The 13,553-nt window shown below is 40.0% G+C and overlaps 1 protein-coding gene across 2 annotated transcripts in view; it reads left to right on the top strand.

The window, feature by feature from the left end:
• The window catches only part of ARHGEF6 (Rac/Cdc42 guanine nucleotide exchange factor 6), a 293,880-nt gene that overhangs the window by 18,054 nt on the left and 262,273 nt on the right, over positions 1 to 13,553 (top strand). The gene's annotated exons all lie outside the window — the stretch shown is intronic.

Here is a 13,553-nt window from a genome sequence, read left to right as displayed (position 1 = left end):
GGCTCCGGGCTGTCTGTGCCTTCTGTGACTGGCACCTTGGGAGCTCCCCTACTGTGCACTGGTCTGTGTTGACACAGTGTCCACTGTTCCGATGGTGCCAGGTGCGCTGTTGGGCTCAGGTTGCTGGGCTTTAGCTGTTCCCACTGCCTCCTCCCAGGGAAGCCCCGTGACCTTCCAAAATAGTGGGACTTCCCTGTGGTGCAGGGAGAAGTTCCCTGAAGAGACCCTTACTGTGGTAGCCGGCTGCTCCCGTCTGCAGCACAGGAACCTTCTGCTCCAGGTCTCTGCACTGCAGGAGTTTGGTTGTCCATGTTCACCTCCACTCACACTCTCTCACACACTAGCTCACTCTCTCACACACTCAACCTCCCTCAGGTCATGCTCGCTGCCATCTTTCTCCACCTTAAATATATTTTTAATGATTTTTTAGAGTGAGAAAGGGACAAAGAGATAGAAACATGGGTGTGAGAGACAAACCTCAATTGGTTGCCTCCTGCATGACCTCTACTGGGGGTTGAGCCTGCAATTTGTCCTGAGTGGGAATCGAACAGGAACCTTTCAGTCTATGGGAGAATACTCAATCCACTGAGCCACACCCGCTGGCCATCTATCTTTTTTTATCTTTTCTTTTTTTTCCATAATGTAATTTTATTTATTTATTTATTTATTTATTTATTTATTTATTTATTTATTTATTTATTTATTTATTTTTGTTGCAGATGTTAATCCTTTTCCCCCAACTGATTCCCCCCTCCACCTCCATCCCTGCCCTTTCCTGTTTGTTGTCCATGTCCACTATTCATGCATACATGCATATGAGTTCTGTGGTTTATCTCTCCCCCACCACCCCCCTCCTTAGGGGATTGTCAGTCTCTACCCCACTTCCGCATCTCTGGGACTACCACATTCCTCAGACTGTTATGTTCATTATATTCCACAAATAAGTGAGATCATATGAAACTTGTCTTTCTCTGTTTGGCTTGTTTCACTTAGGATGCTAATTTCCAGGTCCCTCCATGTAGTCTCAAAGGATAAGAGATCTTTCTTTCTTACAGCTGCGTAGTACACCACAGTGTATATGTACCACAGCTTTTTGATCCATTCATCTACTGATGGACACTTGGGTTGTTTCCAGATCTTAGCTATGGTAAATAGTGCTGCTACAAACATGGCGGTACATATATTCTTTCTGATTGGTGTTTTAGGCTTCTCAGGGTATATTCCTAGAAGTGGGATCACTGGGTCAAATGGCAGTTCAATTTTTAATTTTTTGAAGTAAAACCATATTGTTTTCCGTAGTGGCTGCACCAGTCTGCATTCCCACCAGCAGTGCACTAGAGTCCCCTTTTCTCCACACCCTCGCCAAAACTTGTTGTTGGATGATTTGTTGATGGCAGTCATTCTGACAGGTGTGAGGTGATACCTCATTGTTGTTTTAATTTGCATCTCTCTGATGATTGTTGATGATGAGCATTTCTTCATATGTTTCTTAGCCATTTGTATGTCCTGTTTAGAGAGGTATCTATTTAGTTTCTCTGCCCATTTTTTAATTGGATTCCTTGTCTTCCTTTTGTGGAGTTGTATGAGCACTCTATATGTATTGGAAATTAACCCTTTATCTGATATATCATTGGCAATTATGCTCTCCCATACAGTGGGTAGCCTTTCCGTTTTGATGATTGTATCATTCGCTGTGCAGAAGCTTTTGAGTTTGATGTAGTCCCATGTGTTCATTTTCTCCTTTGTTTCTATTGCCTTACGTGATGTGTCAGTAAAAATTCTGCTGTGTATCATGTCTGAAATTTTGTTGCCTACAGTCTCTTCTAGGATTTTTATGGATTCATGAGTTACATTTAAGTCTTTTATCCATTTTGAGTTTATTCTTGTGTAGGGTGTAAGTTGATGGTCTAGTTTCATTTTTCTGCAAGTAGCTGTCCAATTGTCCCAGCACCATTTATTGAAGAGGCTGTCCTTACTCCACTGTATGCTCTTGCCACCTTTGTCAAATATTAATTGAGCATATTGCCTTGGGTCCATTTCTGGGTTCTCTCTTCTGTTACACTGGTCTACATGCCTGTTCTTGTGCCAGTACCAGGCTGTTTGGATTACAGTGGCTTCGTAGTATAACCTGAAATCTGGTATTGTGATCCCTCCAACTTTGTTGTTCCTTTTCAAGATTGCTGTGGCTATTCGAGGTTTTTTTTTTTTTTTGTTCCATATGAACTTTTGAAGTACTTGTTCTAATTCTGTGAAGTATGCCGTTGGTATTTTGATGGGGATTGCATTGAATCTATAGATTGCTTTGGGTAATATGGACATTTTAATGATGTTAATTCTCCAAATCCATGAACAGGGTATTTGCTTCCACTTTTTTATATCTTTCTCTATTTCTTTTTTCAATGACTTGTTGTTTTCTGTGAATAGGTCCTTTATGTCTTTGGTTAAGTTTATTCCTAGGTATCTTAATTTTTTTGCCACAATGGTAAATGGGATTGTTTTCTTAGTTTCTCTTTCTGTGGGTTCATCATTGGTGTATAAGAATGACATCGATTTCTTGATATTAATTTTGTATCCTGCTACTTTGCCAAATTCATTTATTAAGTCTAGTAAACTTTTGATGGAGTCTTTGGGGTTTTCTATGTATATATCATGTCATCTGCAAATAATGACAATTTCACTTCCTCCTTTCCAATTTGGATTCCTTTTATTTTTTCCTCATGTCTGATTGCTCTGGCAAAGACTTCCAGTTCTATGTTAAATAGGAGTGATGGAAGTGGGCATCCTTGCCTTGTTCCTGTTCTTAAGGGAAATGCTTTTAGTTTTTGGCCATTGAGTATGATGTTAGTTGTAGGTCTTTCATGTATGGCCTTCATTATGTCTAGATATGATTCCTCTATTCCCACACTGCTGAGCGTTTTTATCAGAAATGGATGCTGGATTTTGTCAAAGGCTTTTTGAGCATCTATTGATATTATCATGTGGTTTTTATTCTTCATTTTATTTATGTGGTGTATCACATTAATGGATTTGCGAATATTATACGAGCCTTGCACCCCTGGGATGAATCCCACTTGGTCATGGTGGATAATTTTTTTGGTGTATTGCTGTATCCAATTTGCTAGTATTTTGTTCAGGATTTTGGTATCTATGTTCATCAGGGATATTGGCCTGTAGTTTTCTTTCTTTGTTGTGTTTTTTTCTGGTTTTGGAATTAGAATTATGCTGGCTTCATAAAAAGAGTTTGGAAGTCTTCCTTCTTCTTGAATTTTTTGAAATAGTTTGAGGAGAATGGGTGTTAGTTCTTCTTTGAATGTTCGGTAAAACTCCCGCTTGAAGCCATGTGGGCCTGGGCTTTTGTTTTCTGGGAGAGTCTTGATTACATCTTCTATTTCTTCTGTTGTTATTGGTCTGTTCAAGTTTTCTATCTCTTCCTGATCCAGTTTTGGAATACTATGTGTTCATAGAAATTTGTCCATTCGCTTAGATTGTCGAATTTGTTGCCATATAATTGTTCATAGTAGTTGTTAACAATCTTTTGTGTTTCTGTGGTGTCAGTTGTTATCTCTCTTCTTTCATTTCTGATTTTGTGTATTTGGGTTCTCTTTGTTTCTTTGTGAGTCTAGCTAAGGGTTCATCAATCATGTTTATCTTTTAAAAAAACCAGCTCTTTGTTTTATTGATCCTTTGAATTGTTTCTTTTTTTTGGTCTCCATGTCATTTATTTCTGCTCTGATCTTTACTATTTCCTTCCTTCTACTTGCTCTGTGGTTTTCTTTTTGTTTGCTTTCTAGTTATTTAAGTTGTGAGGTTAAATAGTCAATTACATATTTTTCTTGTTTCTTGAGGTAGGCTTGTAGTCCTATGAACTTCTCTCTAAGAACTACTTTCACTGCATCCCATAGATTTTGTGTTTTTGTGTATTCATTTTCATTGGTTTCCAGGAAGTTTTCAATGTCTTCCTTGATCGCCTCGGTAACCCATTCATTGTTTAATAACACACTATTTAGCCTCCATGGTTTCAAATGTCTTTGCATGTTCTTGTTGCGATTGATTTTTAGTGTTATGCCATTGTGATCTGAGAAGATGCTTGATATGATTTCAATCTTCTTGAACTTGTAGAGACTTAGTTTGTGCCCTAACATGTGGTCTATCTTTGAGAATGTCCCATGTGCACTTGAGAAGAATGTGAATTCTGTAGTTTTGGGGTGTGATTCTCTGCAGATATCTATTAAATCCATTTGTTCTAGTGCTTCATTTAGAGTCTCTGTTTCCTTGCTCATTTTTTGTCCAGAGGGTCTATCCAGTGATGTCAGCGAGGTGTTGAAGTCCACTGCTATGATTGTATTGCTATCGATTTCTCCTTTGAAGTCCTCCAGAAGTTTTTTAATGTATTGTGGTGCTCCTATATTGGGTGCATATATGTTTATCAAGGTTATATCTTCCTGTTGGATAGATTCTTCCAATATTATGTAGTGGCCTTCTTTGTCTCTAATTATGGCCTTCATTCTGAAATCTATTTTATCAGATATGAGTGTTGCTACCCCAGCTTTTTTTTCTTTTCCTTTTGCTTGGAAGAGTTTTTTCCATTCCTTAACTTTCAGTCTATGTGAGTCTTTTGTTGTGAGGTGGCTCTTTTGTAAACAATATAGAGACGAGTCATGCTTTTTTTTTTTTTTTTTTTTTATCCTCACCCGAGGACATTTTTCCATTTTTTGTACAGATAGAATGGGAGGGAGAGAGAGGAAGAGACAGAGAGAGAGAAACATCAACGTGAAGGGACACATCGAGTGGCTGCCACCCGCACGACCAACCAGGGCCGGGGACAAACTGCAACTGAAGTACGTGCCCTTGGAGGGAACCGAACCTGGGTCTCTCCGGACTGCAGGCTGATGCTCTAACCGCTGAGCCAAACCGGCCAGGGCATGTCCTGCTTTCTTATGCAATCAGCCACTCTGTGTCTTTTTATGGGAGCATTCAATCCATTTACATTTAAGGTGATTATTGATATGTATTAATTTATTACCATTTTTTTTAGTGTGGTTCTATTTTTCTTCCCATTTCTCCTGGTAATTACAGCAGTCCTTTTAACATTTCTTGCAGTGCTGGTTTGGTGCTAATGTATTCCCTTAGCCTTTTTTTTTTTCTGTCTGGGAAGCTCTTAATTTGTCCTTCTATTTTGAATGATAGCCTTGCTGGGTAGAGTAGTCTTGGATTCAGATCCCTGTTTTTCATGACCTTGATTACTTCATCCATTCCCTTCTGGCCTGTAGTGTTTCTTGTGAGGAAGTCAGCTGAGAGCCTTATGGGGTTTCCTTTGTAGGTAACCTATTGCTTATCTCTTGCTGCTTTTTGGATTCTCTCTTTGTCCTTAACTTTTAGCATTTTAATTACTATGTGTCTTTGTGTGGGCCTGTTTGGGTTCTTCTTACTTGGGGCTCTCTGAGCTTCTTGAACTTGAATGCCTTCTTTCTTCACCAAATTGGAGAAATTTTCTGTCACTATTTCTTTGAATATATTCTCTAACCCTTGCTTCTTTTCTTCTTCAGGGACTCCTATGATGCGAATATCATTCCGTTTCCAGTGTCCCACTGTTCTCTTAAGCTGTTTTCCTGTTTTTTTTAATCATTTTTTTCCTTTTGGTTTTTTGATTGGTTGATTTTTTCTACCCTGTCTTCTAATTCACTGATCCGGTCCTCAGCTTCCCCTACTCTGCTTTTCAGAACTTCCAATGTGTTTTTGTTTCTGATATGTCATTCTTCATTTCTTCCTGTTGTTTTTTAATTTCCAACTTGTTGATTTTCAACATTTCTATGTCTTTACACATGGTGCTCTTTTCCTTACACATGCTGTTGAGCTTCCTCAACATCATGGCTCTAAATTCTAGTTCTGTTAACTTGCTTAACTGCACCTCATTTATTTTATCTTCCATAGAGGTCTCTTGTTCTTTCATTTGGCTTTTGTTTCTGTTTTTCACCATTTTGGCTATCACAGTAGGATTTGGAGTCTGCCAAATTTTCCCTGTGTCTGCTGTTTGTGGTTCCCTCTCCTGGGTTTGGATGAGCCAGGGAGTACCCACTTTAAACACCACAGTCAAGTCTTAGCTTTTCTGGTTAGTGTTGCTCCCCCAGTGAATGGTAGTGAACCTCTAGGTTTTATTGCCTGGAGGCTATTACTAGAGGTCACCTGAAGACCCTTGGTTTCTGAGTTTCCTGTAAAACTCCCTCAGGTGTTCAGTATAAGTGGATTTCCCGAAGGTGGGGCAGCTGCTGGTTGTTAATGGGCCTCAATTAGCATTTCAGTGGCCACCAGGTAGTGTTGAATCTTTGAGGGAGGGGCCTCCACCTCTCCCCAAGTCCCTGGGAAGGAGTAAAATGACCACTGTCCTGCGTGGCTACACTCAGCGAAAGCTCTTAGCACCCTCCAAACCCGAGTGTCCCCACACAGTTTCAGTCCAGTCTGCCTTCCCTCTGCTGGAGCCCAAGGTGAGTGGCTGCTGCCAGTTTAGCCTCTGTCTAGACTCTGCGTCATGGAGCCGCCTGGGGCTTTCAACCTGACCGCGCTGCTTCCAGCCAAGGGCCGCTGCAGCTGTGGCATCAGCCGAGGGCATTGCACTCAGCAGAAACTCCAGGACTAAGCCGCAGTAGCGGGACACTGCCGAAGTGGCAGCAGCTTCCAGCAGAGTCCCCTGGTCTCCCGAGTCTGTGTGGCACCAGCTGAGGGCTTATCACTCAGAGTTCGCAGGACTCAGCCTTGGTAGCACCGTCCCAGCGAGTCCCCTTGTCGCAGCCAGTCCATGCAGCACCAGCCGTGGGTTTAGCAGGCAGCAGAGTTCGCGGGACTCAGATGTGGTCGCAGCCGAGGCAGCAGCAGCAACTTCCCGCCGAGCCCCCTCGACCCGCCCAGGCCGCTGCGGATCGTGTGCTCCCGGCCTCCTCTTGCGTCCTCGCAAGCCTACCAGGACTGAGTCGGTGTCCCTGGTTATGTGGTCCTCCAAGGTGTCTTTCGGTTGTCCCTTCCTGAAGATTTGGCTTTATTTTCGTTGTAAATCCAGTTTGGTCCTGGGAGATGGTTTGTGTAGCTCCATTCACTCCGCTGCCATTTCTCCCTTCAGTCTTTTTTTATCTTTTCAAAGAGCCACATATTGGTTTCATTAATCTTTTGTATTGTTTTTTGATTTGTTTGTATGTCATTTATTTCTGCTCTGATCTGTATTATTTTCTTCCTTCTACTTACTTTGAGCTTTTTTGTTTTCTTCTTTCTAATTCTTTGAATTGTAGGGTTAGATAGTTTATTAGGAATTTTTCTTGTTTATTGAGATAGGCTTATAATGCTATGTACTTCCCTTTCAGGAATGCTTTCACCATGTTGCATATATTTTTTGTGGTTGTGTGTTCATTTTCTTTCTCTATTGATTTTAGAGAGAGCAGAAGGTAGAGGGAAGAGAGAGAGAAACATCAAAGAGAGAGAACATCAGTCAGCTGCCTTCCACTCCCCCCCCCCACTATGGATCATTGGCCTACATCCTGGGCATGTGCCCTGACCAGGAATTGCACCAGTGATCTCCTGATGTAAGGGTTGATGCTCAACCACTGAGCCAGACTAGCCGGGTACTCTATTCATTTTCGTCAGTTTTCAGGAAGTTTTTTTATTTCTTCCTTGATTTCATTGGTAGCACATTCAATGTTTAAGAACATGTTACTTATCCTCCATGTGCTTGAATGTTTTTGAGTGTTTTTATTGTAATAGTTTTCTAGTTTCATGCCATTGTGATCCTAGAAGCTGCTTGATATGATTTCAATCTTCTTGAACCTGTAGAGTTATTAGTTTGTGTCAAAGCATTTAGTCCATCTTTGAGAATGTCCCCTGTGCACTTGAGAAGATTGCATATTCTGCAACTTTGGGGTGAAATGTTCTGTAAATACTAATTAAATTCATCTCATCTAGTGCACTGTTTTGGATCTCTGTTTCCATGTTAATTTTTGTCTAGAATATCTATCCAGTGATGTCAGTGGGGTGTTAAAGTCTCCTACTATGTTTGTATTGCTGTCAGTCTCTCCCTTGAAGTCCTCCAGAAGTTTTTAAGTACGTTTTGGTACTCCTGTATTGGGTGCATATATGTTTACCAGTGTTATATCCTCTTGTTGGATCAATCCTTTTAATTTTATAGTGACCTTTTTTGTTTCTTATTATGGCATTCATACTGAAATCTATTTTGTCAGATATGAGTATTGCTACCTGTTTTTTCTAATTTGTTGTTTATATTTGCATGGAATTTTTTTTTTCCATTCATTCACTTTCATCTGTGTGAATATTTGTTCTGAGGTGATTGTTTTGTAGACATCATATATATGGGTCATGTTTTCTTATTTTTTTTCAGCTACCCTTTGTCTTTTGATTGGAGCATTTAAACCATTTACATTTAAGGTTATTATTGACAGGTACTTATTTGTAGCCATTTTTATTCTTTATGGCCGTGTTCCCCCTGCCTCTCTCTCTCTATTTCTCCTCCCCCCTCCTCCTTTTTCCTTTAGCATTTCTTGCAGTGCTTGTTTGGTTCTAGTAAACTCCTTTAGCCATTTTTTTTTTTTTTTTTGTCTGTGAAGCTCTTTATTTCACCTTCATTTATGAATGATGGCCTTTGCTGGATAGAGTAGTCTTGGATTGAGTCCCTTGCCTTTCATTACTTTGTATACTTCATGCCACTCCCTCTGGCCTGTAGTTTTTATTGAAAAATCAGCTGACAATCTAATGGGAGCTCCCTTGTAGATAACTTTGTGTCTCTCTTTTGCTTCCTTTATGACTCTTTATTTAGCCCTGAAAAGTTTGGCTCAGTGGTTGGAGTGTCAGCCCATGGACACAAGTTTGATTCCAGTTGGTGGCAAGCACCTCACTTGCGGTCCCTCCCTGGTCTTGGTCCAGGTTGTACAGAAGGTGGCTGGTTGATGTGTCTCTCTCTCTCCCTCTCTCTCTGTGTCCCTGTCTCTCCCTCTCTCCCACTCTGCCTGAAGATAAATGGAAAAATATCCCAAGGTGAGGATACAGAAAAAAGAAAAAAGACTCCTTATTTATCTCTAACATTTGCCATTTAATTATGAAATGTAGGTGTGGGTCTTTTTGGGTTTATCTTGATTAGGACTTTCTGTGTTTTCTAGACTTGCATGACTTTTTCCTTCACCAGGTTAGGGGATTTTTCTGTCATTATTTCTTCAAACAGATTCTTTATTTCTTTCTCTATTCTTCTTCTTCTGGTACACCTATAATGAGAATGTTGTTACATTTTGTATTATTCCACAGCTCCCTTAAACTCTCCTCCTGCTTTTTAATTTTTTTCCCCATTTGCTGCTCTATTTGAGTGTTTTTTCCTACCTTGTCTTCTAAGTCACTGATTCAGTCTTCAGGTTCTTTTAATCTACTATTGAAGCATTCTAAGGTATTTTTCATAACAGCTAGGTCATTCTTTATTTCCTCTTGATTTTTATGCATAGCTTCTGCCTCTTTTTCTCATGTCTATGTAGTTTCCACTGAGTTCTTTATAATTCTCACTTATTTGCTTGTAATTCTCACTAAGTTGTTTGAGCACCCTTATAACCATTACTTTGAATTTTTTATTTGATAAATTGCCTGCCTTCATTTCACTCAGTTCCTTTTCCGATGATTACTCATTTTCTTTCATTTGGGTGTTGTTTCTTTGTCTCACCATTTTATTGGGCTGGTGGTCCAGGGCCAGATGTGGCAGTCTGTGTCACGGGAGCAGGTCAGTGTGTCCAGGGGCCTTGGGTCACGGTGGGTGGTTTGCACCAGATCTTAGATCTTGCCCAATAGCCTGGGGGTGTTGGTGGCTCTCAGCCACAGTAGTGGGGCCAGTGCCTTTCTGCTGTGGCAGGGCTGGTGGGACAGCGGCTCTCTGCTGTGGGGGTCATGCAGTGATGGCAGCTTGTGGTTGCTACAAGGTTGGTGGTTTTCTGCTGCTGGAAGGTCCCATGGGAGCAGCGGGGCCCTCTGCTCCTGGAGAAGAGGTGGTAGGGCTGGGTGTGCCTATCTGTGGCATCTGGGTGCTAGGTCTCTGCCATTCCTTGCAGCCTCCTCCTAAGGAGGACCCTGCAGATCCTCCAAAATGGCATGGTCTCTGAACCTGAGTGGGGAGAAGTGTATTGCCAAGGATCATGCTTCTGTGGCTGACAGATCCCTCTGCCCAGAGTGGCCAAAGAGCCAGCCCTGGGTTCCCCTCCCTCCACTGACAGGCTGCTGCTCACTTAACATGCTGTCTCACACATGCTCACCCACTCACATTCACACCCTCACTCCAGTCCTGCCTGCAGCCATGTTGAGGGGATTCTTTTTTTTAGTTTCTCTTTCTAAGAGTTTATTATTGGTGTATAAAAATACCATCAATTTTCAGATGTTAATTTTGTATCTTGCTACTTTGCTGAATTCATTTATTAAATCTAGTAGTTTCCTAGTGGAATCTTTAGGGTTTTCTATGTATAATATCATGTTATCTGCAAATAATGACAGTTTAACTTCCTCCTTTCCAATTTGGATCCCTTTTTTTTTTTGTTTGTTCTTGTCTCATTGCTGTGTCTAAGACTTCCAGTACTATGTTGAATAAGAGTGGTGAAAGCAGGCAACCCTGTCTTGTTTCTGTTCTTAAGGAGAATGCTTTTGTTTTTGCTCACTGAGTATGATGTTGGCTGTAAGTTTGTCATATATGGCCTTTATTATATTGATGTATGTTCTCTCTATTCCCATTTTGTCACCTAGTATGCTTTTTTAAAACTACAAATGTTGCCCTGGCTAATGTGGCTCAGCTGATTGAGCATGATTTCATGTACTGCTGGTTTGATTTCTGGTCAGGGCACATACCCTGGTTGTGGGGTCTATCCCCAGTAGGGGTCATGCGGGAGGCAGCTGATTGATGTTTCACTCTCACGTCAATGTTTATCTCTTCTCCTTCTACCTTCCTCTCTCTCTAAAGTTCAAGGAAAAAATTAAAAATACCAATGTTGGGGGGATATCTATCCCTCTCAGTCTGTGTAAATTGTTCTTCAGTTAGGCCCAGGCCTTGGTATTTCTTTTTATTTTCATGTTTAAGTGAACTTTATGTTAAATATAACATGATTTCAGGAAATTGCACAAATCCTAAGTATATAGTTTGACGGATCTTTACACATTGAACACATCCATATTATAATCAGCACACCAATTAGGAAACACAACATTTTCAGCACTCAGATGCCCCTTTCCAGTCACTACCCTCACCAACAGACACTACTGCCCTGACTTCTAAGACACTCAATTTTTTTTTTCCTGTTTTGGTACTTTATATAAGTGGAATCATACAGTATGTACTCATTTGTATAAGGTTTCTTTCACTCAAGGTAGCATTTGTACAAGTCACTCATGCTGTTACAGATAGTAGAAGTTCATTCTTTTTTATTGCTAGTAGTATTCCATCATGTAGATGTACCATATTTTGTTTCTTCATTCACTTGCTGATAGACATCTAGGTGGTTTCCAGTTTTGGGTTGCTATGAATGAAGCTACTGTGAATATCCTTGTGCATGTCTTCTGGTGCACATTTCTGTTGGATTTATACATAGGAATGAACTGCTGAGTCATAGTGTATACATATTCAGCTTCAATATGTACTGCCCAACAGTCTTCCAAAGTGAGCTTTTTGAAAGCTCCACGAGTGATTTTAACATGCAGCCAGAGTTGAGAACCATTTTACTGGTTAACCTAGAGTTCAGCAATCTAGAAACTTCCGGTGTCTGCCACCTAGCTGAGAACAATAACGAGATACCAGTTTACTCCTCAGCCTTGGATCTTCTAGAAAAGCTCTTCTGGAATGGGCAGCTGTTGCCCATTTCCCCATAATCCCTTGTACCAAGCTACCTTTATGCTGTCTGTCCACTCTCACTCTAGTATTTTGTGAACACATTTATCTCTCTACCAGTCTTGGAACTTCTCAAAGGCAGGAACCAGAGTTTTATCATGCTTACAACCAGTATTAGAACATGGCACATAGCAGGTGCTCAGTAAATGTTCATTAAATGAATGATTCATAGGATGAGTGAATGGTCAGAGAAGGTCTGGGCCGCCAAAGAGATGCCACATCTTTGCACTAAAACTTATGCATTGTATACTTAGGAGATTGCCATAGACCCTCACTCAGAGCCTAATTTACTTATCTAAGCATATTAGAATTATGGGTTATCTCATTGCTCATCCCAAAACTGATTAGAAATATAAAATTAGATTAAATGAGATAAAGTATGTGGAAGCACTTTGTAAAGTGGAAAGCAGCATGTAAATAGAAACTTGTGATAAAGGGAGAAGAGAGGCTTCTGTAGATTAGACGTGTTGGCAATGGAAGAAGTGAAATCAACAGCACATAAAGAGATAGAAAAAAACTATTTAAAAAAAGACACCCAGACATATAACCATCTAGGGCCTTTTGGTGTCGGGTCGGGCAACCCAATACATGTTGTGTGGTTGGTCTAGTGGTTTGAATTTGTGACTTTCCCTGCATTCTTCTGGGTTTGATTCCTGGCCAAAGAAACTTTGTTCTTGAAAAATGGTATAGTACTGCAGTGGCTAAGAGCTTGAGCTTTGGACTTGAACTGACCTGGGTTAGCCAATCATCAGGTATATTCTAACTTCCTTGGTGGTAGTGGTACATAATATTAGGTATATACTACTTTATTGTTAGTTATATGCTTATTAGGTATAGGCTACCTCTTAATGTTAATTGAGAGAATGCAAGTAAAGCACTTAGCTCAGTGCCTGTTACTGGGTAAACTCAATAAAAGCCAATTTCTAAATGGAATTTTAATATATTTCTTAGACTAGTGTTCACAGATGATAACACTGCATTATCAAAAAAGTTCACTCAGTACAGTTATGTTAAACAAGCCCTGTTTAAGATGTGAGTCATACTTTATAGAAATATTTATTTTGGAAATCTTAACATTAAAGAAAACTTGGATATGGGAAAGGGTAAACTATGGACTCTGTGGAGTGATGGCTTCTTCAAGGGTTCTGAAGTTTTATACTAGTTACATTGAGAATTTAGACAGGGATGAAACAGGAAAAAATATCTAGCCATCTTGTTTTACAGTTTCATGCTTTTTTGGTAGAGGCCACTTGTGTTTGGAAAAACATTCTTAAAAAATAAAGTTGAAGGTAAAACCCCACATATATTCTTATACTTAATACCGCTCTTCTGAATACAAAACAAAGTTGATTGTTTCTGAGAATTTTCTATTTCTAGACAAATAGTGTTGGCAGGCTTACTTTCTGTTCTCACGTTAATAGCAGAAGTTAATCTTTTCAACACTATTAACATCTTTCACTCACAAATTGAAGTGCTTTTTTAATGGACTGGAAATCTTAGTGCTTCACATGATATACAATAATTTGAATTTAGATGAGAAGATGTTGAAATGTATTTAAAATTATTTATATATCATTTAATTTGTTTATATCTTCTACTTTGAAGGCTATGTAAACAGAGTTTAAATTTCAGTGACATGGTAGCCCAGCGATATCCA

The sequence above is a fragment of the Molossus molossus genome, unplaced genomic scaffold (genome assembly GCF_014108415.1).
Source record: "Molossus molossus isolate mMolMol1 unplaced genomic scaffold, mMolMol1.p scaffold_m16_p_2, whole genome shotgun sequence".
NCBI classification, from domain to species: domain Eukaryota; kingdom Metazoa; phylum Chordata; class Mammalia; order Chiroptera; family Molossidae; genus Molossus; species Molossus molossus.
Note: the sequence above shows the minus strand (reverse complement) of the source record. Positions and strands in the feature narration are given on the sequence as shown.